The sequence below is a fragment of the Vigna unguiculata genome, chromosome 2, assembly GCF_037176805.1.
Source record: "Vigna unguiculata cultivar grain cowpea cultivar isolate G323 ecotype 2 chromosome 2, ASM3717680v1, whole genome shotgun sequence".
Lineage (NCBI taxonomy): Eukaryota > Viridiplantae > Streptophyta > Magnoliopsida > Fabales > Fabaceae > Vigna > Vigna unguiculata.
Genome location: NC_140793.1, coordinates 25,911,235 through 25,925,757, shown reverse-complemented (window position 1 = coordinate 25,925,757; position 14,523 = coordinate 25,911,235).

The following is a 14,523-nucleotide window of genomic DNA, read 5'->3' as shown; positions in this document are numbered from 1 at the left end:
GGGAGAAAGCTAATAAATAAGAGTTATATATATATATATATATATATATATATATATATATATATATATATATATATATATATATATATATATATATATATATATATATATATATATATATATATATATATAACTAATTTGGTCTTATTTTTGCTAAAATTATTATGAAAAAAAAATTTGTCTCTTCACTTTTTATATATTTACTATCTCTAATTTGGCTCTTCTAATTTTTTATTTTCATTTTAAAAGGTTGTTGAATTTAAATTTAAATAATTTTTAATTGTTTTCATTGACTTGAGTTTTATATCCGTTGTTATATATGTTATATTTAAATTTTGTAATTCCAAAAAATAAATGAAATAGATTTGTTGTGTATCTGCTCATCAATTTGATGTATGTTAACTTGAAATAATTTGATAATGTTGAGAAAGGAAGATAAATATAAAATAACAAGAACATGAGATAAAATACTACTGTAAAATATTTAATAAAAATACAAATTATTTTTTCAAAAATCAAGCTTTTTGATGACTACAGCCATTTATAAAAATATGAAAAATATAAAATTGAGAATTTATGAAAAAAAAAACTTAAACTAGGACTCATTAATTTGGAATTTAAGTTTAGCTTTGAATTTAATTAACAATCACTTATAAGCATAGAGAAATATCAAAGTAAATATATTAAATATTTGACAAGAGGAGTGTTGGGAATAGATCAAGTGTGAGTCAAAAATCTCACATTAGATCCAATAAATAAAAGTTAAACACTATATAAGAATAAAGGTCATAACATTATTGTCTTAAAATTTTGGGGTTAAAGTGGTGTCAAATACCTTATATATGTAAGATCAATGTCATATAAATATAGAACCACATTCTCAATGACTATAACCATATATGAAAAAATATAATCCATTAGTGGTATTAGAGCTGATGGTTTGGGACAAAGTTAAACACTATATAATCGATGGTTCGGGACAAACTTAAACACTATATAAAAGTCTCAGATAAAATAAACAAAATTAAACATTATATAAGAATAAAAACCCATAATACTATTGTCTTAAAATTTTGAAATAAAAATGGTGTCAAATATCTTATATAGATAGAACTAATGTTATATATATATATATATATATATATATATATATATATATATATATATATATATATATATATATATATATATATAACCATAATTTCAATGACTATAACCATATAAAAACATATAACCCATCAAGAAGTTCATCTAACTTATAAGAAATACTTCATCCCTAAATTGTTCCTGTTTGTCAATAATAAATATTAAATTCACTTTTTTTGAAATGGACAATGATATTTTGATTATTAAATTTTGACAACTTTCTCTTATAATATGATGTGTTATTTTCTAAATGATTTTGAAATATTAAAAATGAAAAAAATAGAAAAACGAAAAACCACTTAAAAGATGTAACCTAAAATTATAAAAAAAAGTAATTAAAATTTAATAGTTAAAAAATTATTTTTCTTTCTGATACGGTTTTGAGTAGTCAAATTCATTTTATATACGTACTTTGACCTTAAAAACAACTATTGTGAGAAATTAATGTCTTTTCAAATAAAATATTGAAAAAGTAGATGTTTGTTGTCAATATAATATTATGGATAAAGTAAGATGCATTGTTTACGTTGAAAGATCCGGTGCTTGAAATAATTTATTCGTTTATTAGTTTGAATTTGAATATTTTAGGGTGTTGAAAGAGCTAGTAATGATCGTATCTAATTTTCTAATTCACTTTTGCAAGGCCCACCGAATGGTTACTTTCAACTTATTACGTGTATCTCATTTTTCCCTTTTCTTTAAACCACCGTCTTTTAACTGTTTCAAACCCCCAAAAGTTTGTGACAATGGAGAATAAGGATGAGCACGACACGGAAATAAATTTTGTTATTCCATTTTTTTTTTTTAAGAAAAAAATTATTTTTATTTACATATTCAAATTTAATAAATATAAAATTTTTATTCCATCCTCATTCTTATAGATATAATTTTGTATTCATATTCAATTGTTCTTCTATTATTTCAATATTAATTTTAATTAATTTTTATAAAAAAATTACCGTAAAGATGATTGTTTATTCGATATTAAATACTTTGAGATAAATTATAATTATTTACATTTTAGATTATAATACCAAATAAGATTTCATGAGAACCAAAATATTTATCAAATTTGCAAACATTAATGAAATCTAGTTAATAAAATTTAAAAATATTTAAAAAAATATATAAAACGAAAACAAATATTCAAACTAAAATATATTTTAAATGTTTGTTTACTTCAATTTTTTAAATTCTACACTAATAAAAGTTATAATACATCACTTGATCAAAATAATGAAAAGAAAAAATAATACACATAATAATAAAATTTTAACATAGATCTTGTATCTTTTGAACTTTAATCACTACAAGAAAATCGTGTATTACCGATGACATGATCAGTCGGTAAATTGTAATTTCTGACAGATTTTCGACGGCTAAAATTCTGTCGGTAACAAACTTGTCTGTAAATATTATCGACGAATCTGATATTCGTCGGTAATTACTGACAAATTAATCTGTCGGTAATTACTTATATTACCGACAGATGTCAGATCTGTCGGTATGGCAATTACGACTACTACCAACGGATATGTCCGTCAGTAATGTCATTAGTGTATATTAATTAGAATGCAAAGCCTATTTTGCATGTTTGCTAAACCACACATAATAAACCAGACTTACAAATCACAAACATTCAGAAACAGACATGTCAATTATAAAATCTGATCCATTATAAACAAATACATATCTAGTTCAACTCTAACATTAAACGTAAACATATATCACGATATTAATTAAACATAATATGTACATGTATGTAAACACAAAGTAAAAGTATCAAATTCTTATTACTCAATCAAACTAAAAACTAATCCTTAATAACTCTGACATATGGTCTCAATAGTCTAAGTAGTCATCAGAATAGTCCTCAGTAGTTGGATTAGACTGGATTGGTGCGGGATGGACTGGTGCGGGCTGGACTACTACAGGCTGGACTGGGCTGGGCTGGACTGCTGCGGGCTACTGCTGGGACAGTGTTAGGTTGGACTGAGTTTGTTGAAGGGCATGATGGTCAGGAGGCGACAATGTTAAGACTAGATTGTGTAAGTTTTGAATTTGGCCTTTTAATTTCTCATAAGCCTGATCATGATCTTCTAATCTTTTCATTAATTTCTATCTACCAATCTGCTTAAGAATATTAACTACTTAAATGAATTACATGATTATCGGTCAATCACATAAATTCTCAAGATATCATCAATCACATAATTTTCCCAAGATACCAGCAATCAATTATAACATCAATTAATCTAAAATATTAGCTATCAACTTGGAAATATATATATATATATATATATATATATATATATTTATTTATTTATTTATTTTTATTTTTTTTCTTTTTTCTTTATAAAACATTTTACTAGGAACTTCGATTCTTCTATTCAATGTTTTTATTTAGTTTAAAGTTTAGTGCTGTTTTAAAATTAAATATGATTCAAATTTTTGTTTAATTGTCAACAATAAAACGCGTGCACGTATAATTAAAATGTGAATGAAATATTTATATAGTATGTATTAATTAAAAATATAAAAAACAGTTGAACAATTTGTCAAGATTTTACTATTATAAAAAATGGAAATATAGTGATTGTGATAATATATTATTGGATAATGATATTATGACTCTTATTTTTTAATTATCATCCTCTACTCACTAATGTCACTCAGTGTGAAGTGAATTATTGGTTAATGTACCACTATATTTTATTTTAAAAAAATTAATAATCTACACTAAATTACGTTAAATAAAAGATAAGAGTAAAAAAATATTATTCTAGCTAGCATCGCTATTAAGAAATAAGAGCTAATACTAATCTAATAAAATTCAGAAACTGGAAATCTAAAATTATTAACACATGTTCATGTGAATATATTTTGGCGTTCAACTTAGTATCTAAGAATCATAATTAATGCAATATATTTATATTATTTTTAATGAACTTTTTGCACGCATATTTGAAGATGAGTCAATATCCTTAATCCTATTTTGATTGTTATTTAAACACGTGTTATGATTTAAGTAACTTAGTCATATGTTATCCTTATTTATTAGTATGTCGGAAAGTTCTTAATTTTAGTTATTACTTCTCGACATGTTTGCACCTACTAAATTGATTAGGCTGTTTAATATGTTGGTCGACATTTTCTCAATTTACGAAACCATATAATTTACGAAATGTATTGTACAGCATACATAGAAAAAAAAAAACAAAACTGATCAACATGTAGTGTCATAAACTAAATATTGACAAATTATATATATAAATGAATTTATATAAAATAAAATAAAAGTGATAAAAGTACTCGTGGATCATCTGGACTTTAATATTCATTAAGGTATTAGTATGTGGGTTAGGGAGCAGAGGAACGTGACTGAACCAAAGAAAATAGTAATGAGATGATATATAATTTATTAATAAAGGGGGATTTAATATGATATTTTTAATTTAGTTGGTTATTATATTCAGAAGAAGATATTCGAGTGCTATGCAATTTTTTATTATTTTCGACGAAACATTTTAATTTCTTTTAATAGACTTATTTTTGAAAGAAATAATATTTTTCCTCGCTTCAGATAAATAGTATATGTTCTCAATAACTTTCATAGTTGGTGGAGTTTCATTTTCTTTCGTTTGACAAATGTTCATTTTCTTTTTCTAAGATTTTTTTTAGTTTATTATTTCTGTTTTGATTATATTGATTTGATTGTAAATTATTAGCTTTCATCAATGCACAAATTTAAAATATCAAATGGAAGTTTTAGGCACATTAACAAATATTATACATATCTTTATGTTATTGTGTTCACATGATTATGACTGATTTGGAGTGACCGTGTATTTATGCTCTAGACCCTCTGATATACAGTTTTTGTTGCTGTAGAAATAAATTGTATAAAAATTTAGAGTTAAATATGTTTTTGTCTGTTAATTTTTAGTGAGAATTAAAATTAGTGTTTTTTTAAAATTTTAGATCAATTTAGTTTTCTAAGTTTAGAAATATATGTATTTAGTCCTTTTAATCATAATATTTTAAGTTTATTTGATATTTCAAACACTTTTTATGATAATATTTAAGTTGTTTACATCATTTGACTCATTTTTGCGTTCATGTTAGTTGAAAAAAGCGTTTAAAACATCAAATTAACTTAACAAAAATTTGTTAAAAGGACTAAATTTACTAAATTTTTGAAAATAAAGACTAAATTGATAAAAATTTCAAAAATAAATTAATTCTAATTTTCACAAGTAAAAAACATATTTAATCCAAAAATTTATAATCGGTTTCCTCTGCCGTATCTTTTTACTGTGTTTATAATTGCACTTAACTCATTAAATATTCATATAATAAAATATTTATATTGTGCATTTAATTATTATTATTATTCATTTATAACATCAAATGATTTATTTATTTTTCAGATGCTAGAGACACATGTAGGAAGACATGATTTTTGTGAAAATACATAGTGGTAATGTACGAAAAAGATACGATGAAAATGTGGGGAGTCAAATTTTTGTGTGATGAATAATTGCTTTAGAAATCGTCCTATTTCGTAGGAATCATATTCGTTTGCATGACTGATATAAAGATAAATTAAGTGTGACGGTGATAGACAATTGTCACACTTGTTTGATGCAAACCCTTGAACGTGGGTCTGCTTCTTTACATTGCTCAATCAATGAAAGAATGGGAACTTCACAACTACAACAACCTACTTTACATTTTTTATTTTCTCTTTTTCCCTGTTTCTATTCCGGCTTTTACTATGTTTTTATTGCGGCAAACTCTGTGTTTGTATTGCGGCTACTTTTGACTTTTGAGGGGGAAAAAGGCTTTGCTTATTCCTTTTATAAACTATAAAATATAGGCTTCTTTACATAATTTGTTATTAGCTTTTCATATTTTAGTGAATGTTTTCTTGGAATTTTAATATCGTCAAACTTAAGAATTATATATATTAGTTAAATTTTTAGTTTTTCGTATATTTGTATTTTTTAATTAAATTTTACTTTTAAAAAATTTATTTTATTTTGGTTAATATGATGTAATGATTGTTATTTGTCTGTTTGTTTCAATTTGTTGATTAATTCATTTTTTTCCTATATTTTTTAACTTGTCAATTAATTTAATAATGGATTGGAGAGATTAAAGAGAAAAAATATAAATTAATTAATTAAGGGTTAAATATGTTTTTGGTCCTTTAACATTCAGTGAATTTTGAAATTAGTCCATTTTAAAATTTTGGACCAATTTAGTTATTCATCTTTCGGAATACGTGAATTTAGTCCATCATTTTAATCAAATTTTATTAGGTTTATTTGATGTTTCGTACGCATCTCAGGATTGTATTTGAGTTGTTTATACTGTTTGACACATTTTTGCTTTAAGGTTAAGTCAAATACTATTATGAATCGCATTTGAAATATCAAATAAACTTAACAAAATTAGATCAAAAGAACTCAATCCACGTGTTTCGAAAGATGAAGGATTAAATTGGTCTAAAGTTTCGAAATGAACTAATTTCAAAATTCACTGAAATTTAAAGGACTAAAAACATATTTAACCCATCAATTAATTTTAATAATGTTATTATTATTTTGTCATATCACCTCGTTATTTGTCATCATATATCATTTTATTATTTTATTATTTTAAAATTTTAAAATTTTGGATTTTATATTTTTTAAATTTTATAAATTTATAATTGTTTAATTTTATTATTTTAATTCAAAATTGTATAATTATAAAACTATGATTTTAAGATTTGAATTAAAAATTGAAAAAATATTATAATTTTATATTATATTTTAAAAAACATAGCACCATAAAAACCCGATACCACTTATAGAGTCTTCATATATAAGACCTTACTAACATATATAATATTATACAACAAAGGTGTAGTTGGAATTGTGTGAAGGTCGTGAAAGACATTTGATTATGAGGTTTAGAGATTTGGAATCACAAAAATATCATTGTACACCATGGCAGAACATAGACAAAAAAATCTTGGGGGTACCAAATTAGAATATTTATACATAAATTGTTTTTTTTAATTAAAAAAATTATTTATTTTTCTCTATTCATTTTATCTACTCAAAATAAGCCTATATGATAATAGAATTCAAAATAATATAACTTTTACGTCTCTCACCTATTTAGAAAAAATAAATTTATCACCGTTTAGTGGGACATATTAAATAAATTTATCATATGCATGAGAAAAACGTATTGATTCAAATAAATATAAAAAATGAACTTACTCACGAGAATAAATTGATTGGTCTAAAATGTTCCTTAATTTATTAATTTCATCGATACAATTTGATTTTTTAAAATGTTAAAAGATTGAGTGTAAAAATTAAGATAGAAAGAAAAAAATATAAAAGATATAAAGATACAAAACAAGGAAATGAAAAAGAAAAGAAAAAAAAAGTGTGACTGCACATTGTTTTATAGATTTTAAGAATTTTTTTCTAAAATTAATATAAATAATATAATAATTTATAAATATAATTTTAAATTATTAATATATTTTTAATATATATATATATATATATATATATATATATATATATATATATTGTGTTTAAAATCAAAGGAGAAAAATTCCCCCCTAGTAGAAGATCCATCCTGGATCGTATAGTGCTTGGATTTGAATATTATGATTAGTATTTAGTTTTTATGATATTATGTTTTTAGAATGAAATATAAAATTACGATATATTTTTAAATTTTGTATTAAAATCATAAAATCATAACTTTATAATTATACTATTTGTAATTAAAATATTAAAATTATAAAATATAAAAATATACAATTATAAATTTATAAAATTATAAAATCATAAATTATAAATTATGAAATTTTAAAATGATAAAATAATAAAATATCATGACGACTTAACAAAATGACATTATAAAATAATAATCACACACCAATCATCTCACACCAATCATCTAACTACGACATCACCCAAATAATGAAATAAATTAATAGGAAACTCAATTAAAAAAAATTAAATTTAGTAAGTATTTAATAAATCACAAAAATTTATTAGAATTTAATTAAATTTTTTATAATTTATCATGATTTAAAATATAATTAAACAAATAAAAAAATAAAATTTTCTGAAAATTTTTAAATTCATTTGTAATTTATTTTGAAAATAATATTTATTTTCTATATAATATAAATGTTAGTATTTAAACTTAAAAAAGGTCGGATCTTACCAGCACAATAGTTATATTATATATCTATTCTCAACGCAATTATTTTCCTTCTTTATCAACGCAATTATTTTTCGTAAAAGTTGGATAGAGTTCTGGTAGGAACATGTTCACTTGGGTAATGGGTAGCAGGAACTTGTTGTCGACGTATCTAAATAATAATAATAATAATAATAATAATAATAATAATAATAATTTATAATAATTTATAACAGAGATTTCTTCTTTTGTATTTATATTTTAAAATATTAATTTTATTCTTTAAAATATTATTATTTATTAAATTTTTAAAATTTGACTGTTATTTTTATAAATTTTTATATAAAATCCCCTTCTTAATTTATCAATAATTATTCTTTCATCTTTTCTGATATATTTAACTTTATTTTTAACAAACATAATTTTATTTTATATATTATTTTATAATTATCGTCACCTACTAATATAATATCACATATATTTAAAAAATATGTATATACAAACGTGACAGTTACGCTAATAATAATAATAATAATAATAATAATAATAATAATAATAATAATAATAATATTTTAACTAAAAAATAGTCAGAAAAGTGGTAAAAATAAATAAACATAATCTCAACAGTCTTGTTAAAAAATAAATAAACATAATCACCTCACTAATTTATGAAAAATAAATTTTATCCTCACATATATATATATATATATATATATATATATATATATATATATATATATATATATATATATAAGTTACTTTTTAATTTGTTTCAGCATATATAAAAGTTGCCTTTTAATTTGTTTCAGCTTAAAAGGCTGTTCAATTTAATAAAACTCTTTGATAAATACACCTGTTATTTTACTTATTTATATTTAACACGTAATTTCAATACGTTTAACGACAAATATAAGTTAAACTTGAACCTTTTGCTTATCCAAAATAGATATTTTTTTATCGACTTCTATTTTCTTAAGTGTTATTTTAAATTATTTTTGTTCTCATGTTAATTTTCACTATTTTATTGCAATTCTTCTTTTATGATTTTATTGTATTATTTATTAATCTTATTTAAAAAATTTATTTCATTCAAATTCAAAAATATCTATTTAAATTAGATAAATTCTTTTCATCAAATTAAATTATAATATATTTATAAAAGTAGAACCAAATACTACAATCACAAGATATCTATATATCCGTCAAATAACAGAGGAAAATCAAACGAAACCATCAAATGTCATATTTTGATGACGTAGAATGATTAAAATTATATAGGACATAGTCCCATTCATATGTGATATAAATATTAAGAAGACAAATTATTTGAAATAAATTTAAACGTAGAATAAATAATGATTTAAGACATAAAATTATCACATTTCAAGTAATTATCTTGACTTCATATTTATTATTAAAACTAAAAGCTAATTTCCAATGTCATCCGTATAAAATTGACTCTCCATAAAATAGAAGAGAGAGGTGATGACGTTGAAGATGAGGTAACAGAGCTGACGACATAGCAGTGACGTATGCATATTACTATGTGTAGGACGGTTTGTCAACTTTTCAGCATCGTCACTGCTTACATCACAATTTTAAAAATCTTAATTCTTTAATTTTTTTAAGTAAGTGTGGAAAAAAATAAATCTGCAACCGACTGAATCTGCACGTTGAAAAAGATATTCACTTGCCGTACCACTACGATGAATAAATGGTTAATGTCGGATGAATAAAAAAGAAGTTATAGTTTTATAGATATTTCGTTTCATTTAAAGTAATATTGTAATGTTGATGACGTTAGTTAGTATAAAAGAACAAAATTTGTGTTTGAAAAGTAAATTTTAACTGTCACTACCTTATCTTTTTATAATAATGTTTAAAGTTCTCTTTTCTCGAACAAATAACTCTATCTTATTATTATATATTCGTTTTTAATTATTTACTCTCAGCCAACTTGATTTTGTAGTTAAATATTATGCGTGATGTTATTTAAAAAAAACATTAAATTTAAATTATATTGAATCGGTCAAATTAGATCTGTGATCTAACTAAACGTTGCTAGTGATGAGTCTTTCTAGAGTAAGTTATATCTTAGTTTTATTCATCAATTATATTAACAGGATTTTTTGTATCATATTTATATAAGTTTGGCTGTGATTATTAATATTAAATTGTTCTTTTAGTCATAAAAAAATTATTTATAACATTTTTTGGTATTTTGAGGACGAAAAATAGTGCCAGATTGTTGAATTGTGTACGTGAAATGTTAGAAGTTTAGTTTTTGGAATATATAATCTCATCTAACACACAACCTTTTGCAGTGTACAAGTCAAAGACACAAAATGTTAAATTTCAAAATGTTTCCAAAATTTGAAAATGTTAACTTGCACTACTTTTGCACTTTTCGAACACGAAACTTCATTTTGTTCAATTAGGTTGTGTTTTATAAGGTATATAAGTTACGTTTTAATTCATTTTAGTTTAAAAAGGTTGTTTAATTCAATAAATTTGTTTGACAAAAGTTTTTAAAATGTAGAATGATTAAATTTATGTATGATATAATCCCTTCATATGATATAAACTTTAAGATAACAAATGAAATAAATAATGAATATTAGCACATTTCAAGTTATTATATCATACCTTTATACTTATTAATGAAGACTATTAAAAGTTAATATTTAATGTCATCTATATAGACCAGTCTTAGTTTTACATGAATTTATAAATATTTGATCTTAGTACAATGCTACCACATGTGGTTAGACAAAAAAAACAAAACACATAAAATGAAGAAGAGTTGACCAAAATGATATTACGTAACGTAACTGACGACATACTACTGAGGTGTGTATGTCAACTTCTCATGTTGTCATTGCTTACATCACGTCAATTGTTCTATAAGTCTTGTCTGTTTATTTATTAGGTTATGACATTTTTTCTAATTAAGAATTTAATTTCTTTTGGACTTTCCATTCAATTCGGTTGCTGTTTCATTTCAAACTTAAATGTAAACTTTCCTCGGTTTTAACTTATAAACAACATGGGACTTTGAAGTAATGCCCTCAATTTCTTTAAAAAATTTTATAATAATATGTGGATGTATGAAGTACAGATTGCTCAACCATCCCATAAAAAAAAAAAAGCTAGAGCAAATTTTTGTAATCAATAAGTCTCAAATTAAGCCCAATCCAACAAGGAGGTTAGGAGAGAGCAATAAAACATGATTTAAAAGTCTTTAACATACTAAGTTCAAGTTCTGATAACACTCATGTAATATATTTATTCATTAACTTCAGATCTTAAATATGAATAAATTTTTGGAAGTTCGAACATGAAACATAAATAAAAAAAAAAAAACTTATGAACATATCCGTCCTAAGAACTTTTTCATAGTTCTATATTTATTTCTTCTTTATGTTTTTGTTGAATTCTTATGTTATTTAATCTATGATAGTTAAATTGTCATTTATTAGAGTTAGATATAATTATTAACCTCTCTTTTATATTTTAATTATATATATATATATATATATATATATATATATATATATATATATATATATATATATATATATTTCTTTTTATACTTGATGTTTAATATTTATATTTATTGATTATTAAAGAAAGTAGATTTTGATGAAAGTAAAAAAAGATGGGATGAAGGAATTTTATAAGTATATTGTTTAAATTTATATGGAGGATCTTTTGTCAACATTTTGCCATGTCATGTGTAATAAGTATATTATGTTTTTGTAAAGAGAAATTCTGTTCACAAATATGTATTGATTTCTGTTTGGATTGCATGATTTGAGAAGAAAAGAAGACGGTGATTTACGATAAAAAATTGAATTCGATCTTCGAAAATTTTGAAGAGATTTATGAGAAAAAAAGATAATTAAGGAAGGGTTTAATGTCTATTTTTTTTCTTTTTAAATTATATGCAAATAATAACTGTTTTAATTTATTTTATTAAAAATATTAATTAATTAAGACTTAAAAAATATTTATACCACACTTTTAATATATACGTCCATATACAAAATTAAAAAAAAAAAAATGACGAACAAATCCTTGACCAACCTGCCCATCCTTTGACGGGATGACTCAGAATTAATGGATTTTATAAATATTAGTTCTTTATCTCATATCAGGTTATAGCCTTTTGCTGCTTAAAAATTTAATTTATGATGTTCTGCTTTGGAAGTTTATACTACTTTGGTATAATAAAAGTTAATAGATTGAGAGTGATAGTATATAATCTACTCTTAGTGTTAACTCTGACTATATTAGATTTTTAAATACACTAAAACATTATTAATTTTAAATATATATCTATTTTGCCTATAAGCAAATCAATGATAAGACAACAAAGCTACTTATTCAACTTTATATATCATTATTAAAAGTTTTATATATATATATATATATATATATATATATATATATATATATATATATATATATATTTTGATATATTAAAAAATCACAATAAATAAGTTCTAGGTAGATTTATTTTTGCAGATTTTGTTTCCTTGCAAACTCTTCGTAGATAACAAATTATGAGGAGATTTAAAATTCACACAAAAGTTGTTTCTAAATTTCCAGTAAAAGATCCACAGAATAATTTATGAAAATATTAAGTTGGAATTCAGGAAGTTCCCTTTTAATATATATTTAAATTTCATGCGGCTGATTTTCTTTAAAATTTTATATTCACCGGTATGTTTTTTTTTTTATAAATTTCAAAATTCACAAGTAATTTCTCTATATAATATTTTTTGTAAAATAATTTGCAGAAAATTCCATATATGTAACCTTTATTTTCAAAATTCACAAGTAATTCATATATATATATATATATATATATATATATATATATTAAATCTAATAATAATTTTATTTAATAGTTATAATAAGAAAAATTAATCTTTTAATTTGATATTATAAAAAAAAGTGAATACATGTATTTTCACTAATATTACTATAACGTCTGTGTGTAAGATTTTTTAAATATGAATAATAATATATTAAAAGGTGATAATAGTATAATGTTATTAAATTAATATATAAAATAAAGTAAAATAAATAGAGAAATTAATTGTTAATAAAAAAAAAGATAAACAGTTTTATAGAAAATAGGTAAAGTTAAATGTTAACTTTAAAAAAATTAATAAAAAATTATATTATAAAGGGTAGAATTGGTAATATGAAATGTAGACACAAAAGAAAGAATCTCTTTACATATTGTTATAGATTTTATAAAAACTATAGTAAAAAATAAAATTTAACTCTTAAGTCATTAACAAAGCTAATACTTATCTCTCTTTTTATCACATGCTGACCAGTTTTCTTAGACTGAGAATTTAGTCATTTTTAATATCAAACCTTGTCATGTTAACAAACATCATCTAATATATTTGATGAGATGACTGCGAAAAAAAATAAATGAAGTACTAAATCATGCAAACATTGGAGGGAGATAAACTGAACTAAGAAGCCAACAATGCAAACATCTGAACAATGTACAAGGACACGTTTGTCAAAACAATTTAAACTAAAATTCACTTTGAACTTAAATGAAAAGAAGAAACTTGAAACTCTGGATCTCAAGGTGACCACAAAGAAGAATATCATTTTCAGTTCTAAGAATAAAAAACAATGCACACCACAGCGAATATATAACATCGGCATAAAACTATGGAGCATATAAGGTGATTATTAAATTTTGAATAGTAAAGTGAAGCAGCAGTAAAGAATATCACGTCAGAAGAAACGCAGCAGAACACTTTGGAAAGTATGAACAAATGTAAATCTAAATATATTAGCTAAAAATGATTGCAAAAGATACATTTTTGAAAACATTGATTTAAAATAAGAATGGACGCTATTAATCCAATATCTCAAACGTATGAAAAATAATTACAGATCTTTATGTTCTAATCGATTAAGCAGAATGTCAAATAATTAAATAGGTTCTTCAATTAGTTCAGTTAGTTCATTTAATTAATAATAAAAATTTATAATCAGTTTCTTTAATCAGCAAAGAATTTTTTTTTATATAACTATACTAGAGTACTTGAGTTACTCTAACCCATATACACAGAATTTACAAATAGAGATCAACTTAACAATAATTTCAAATACTTATAA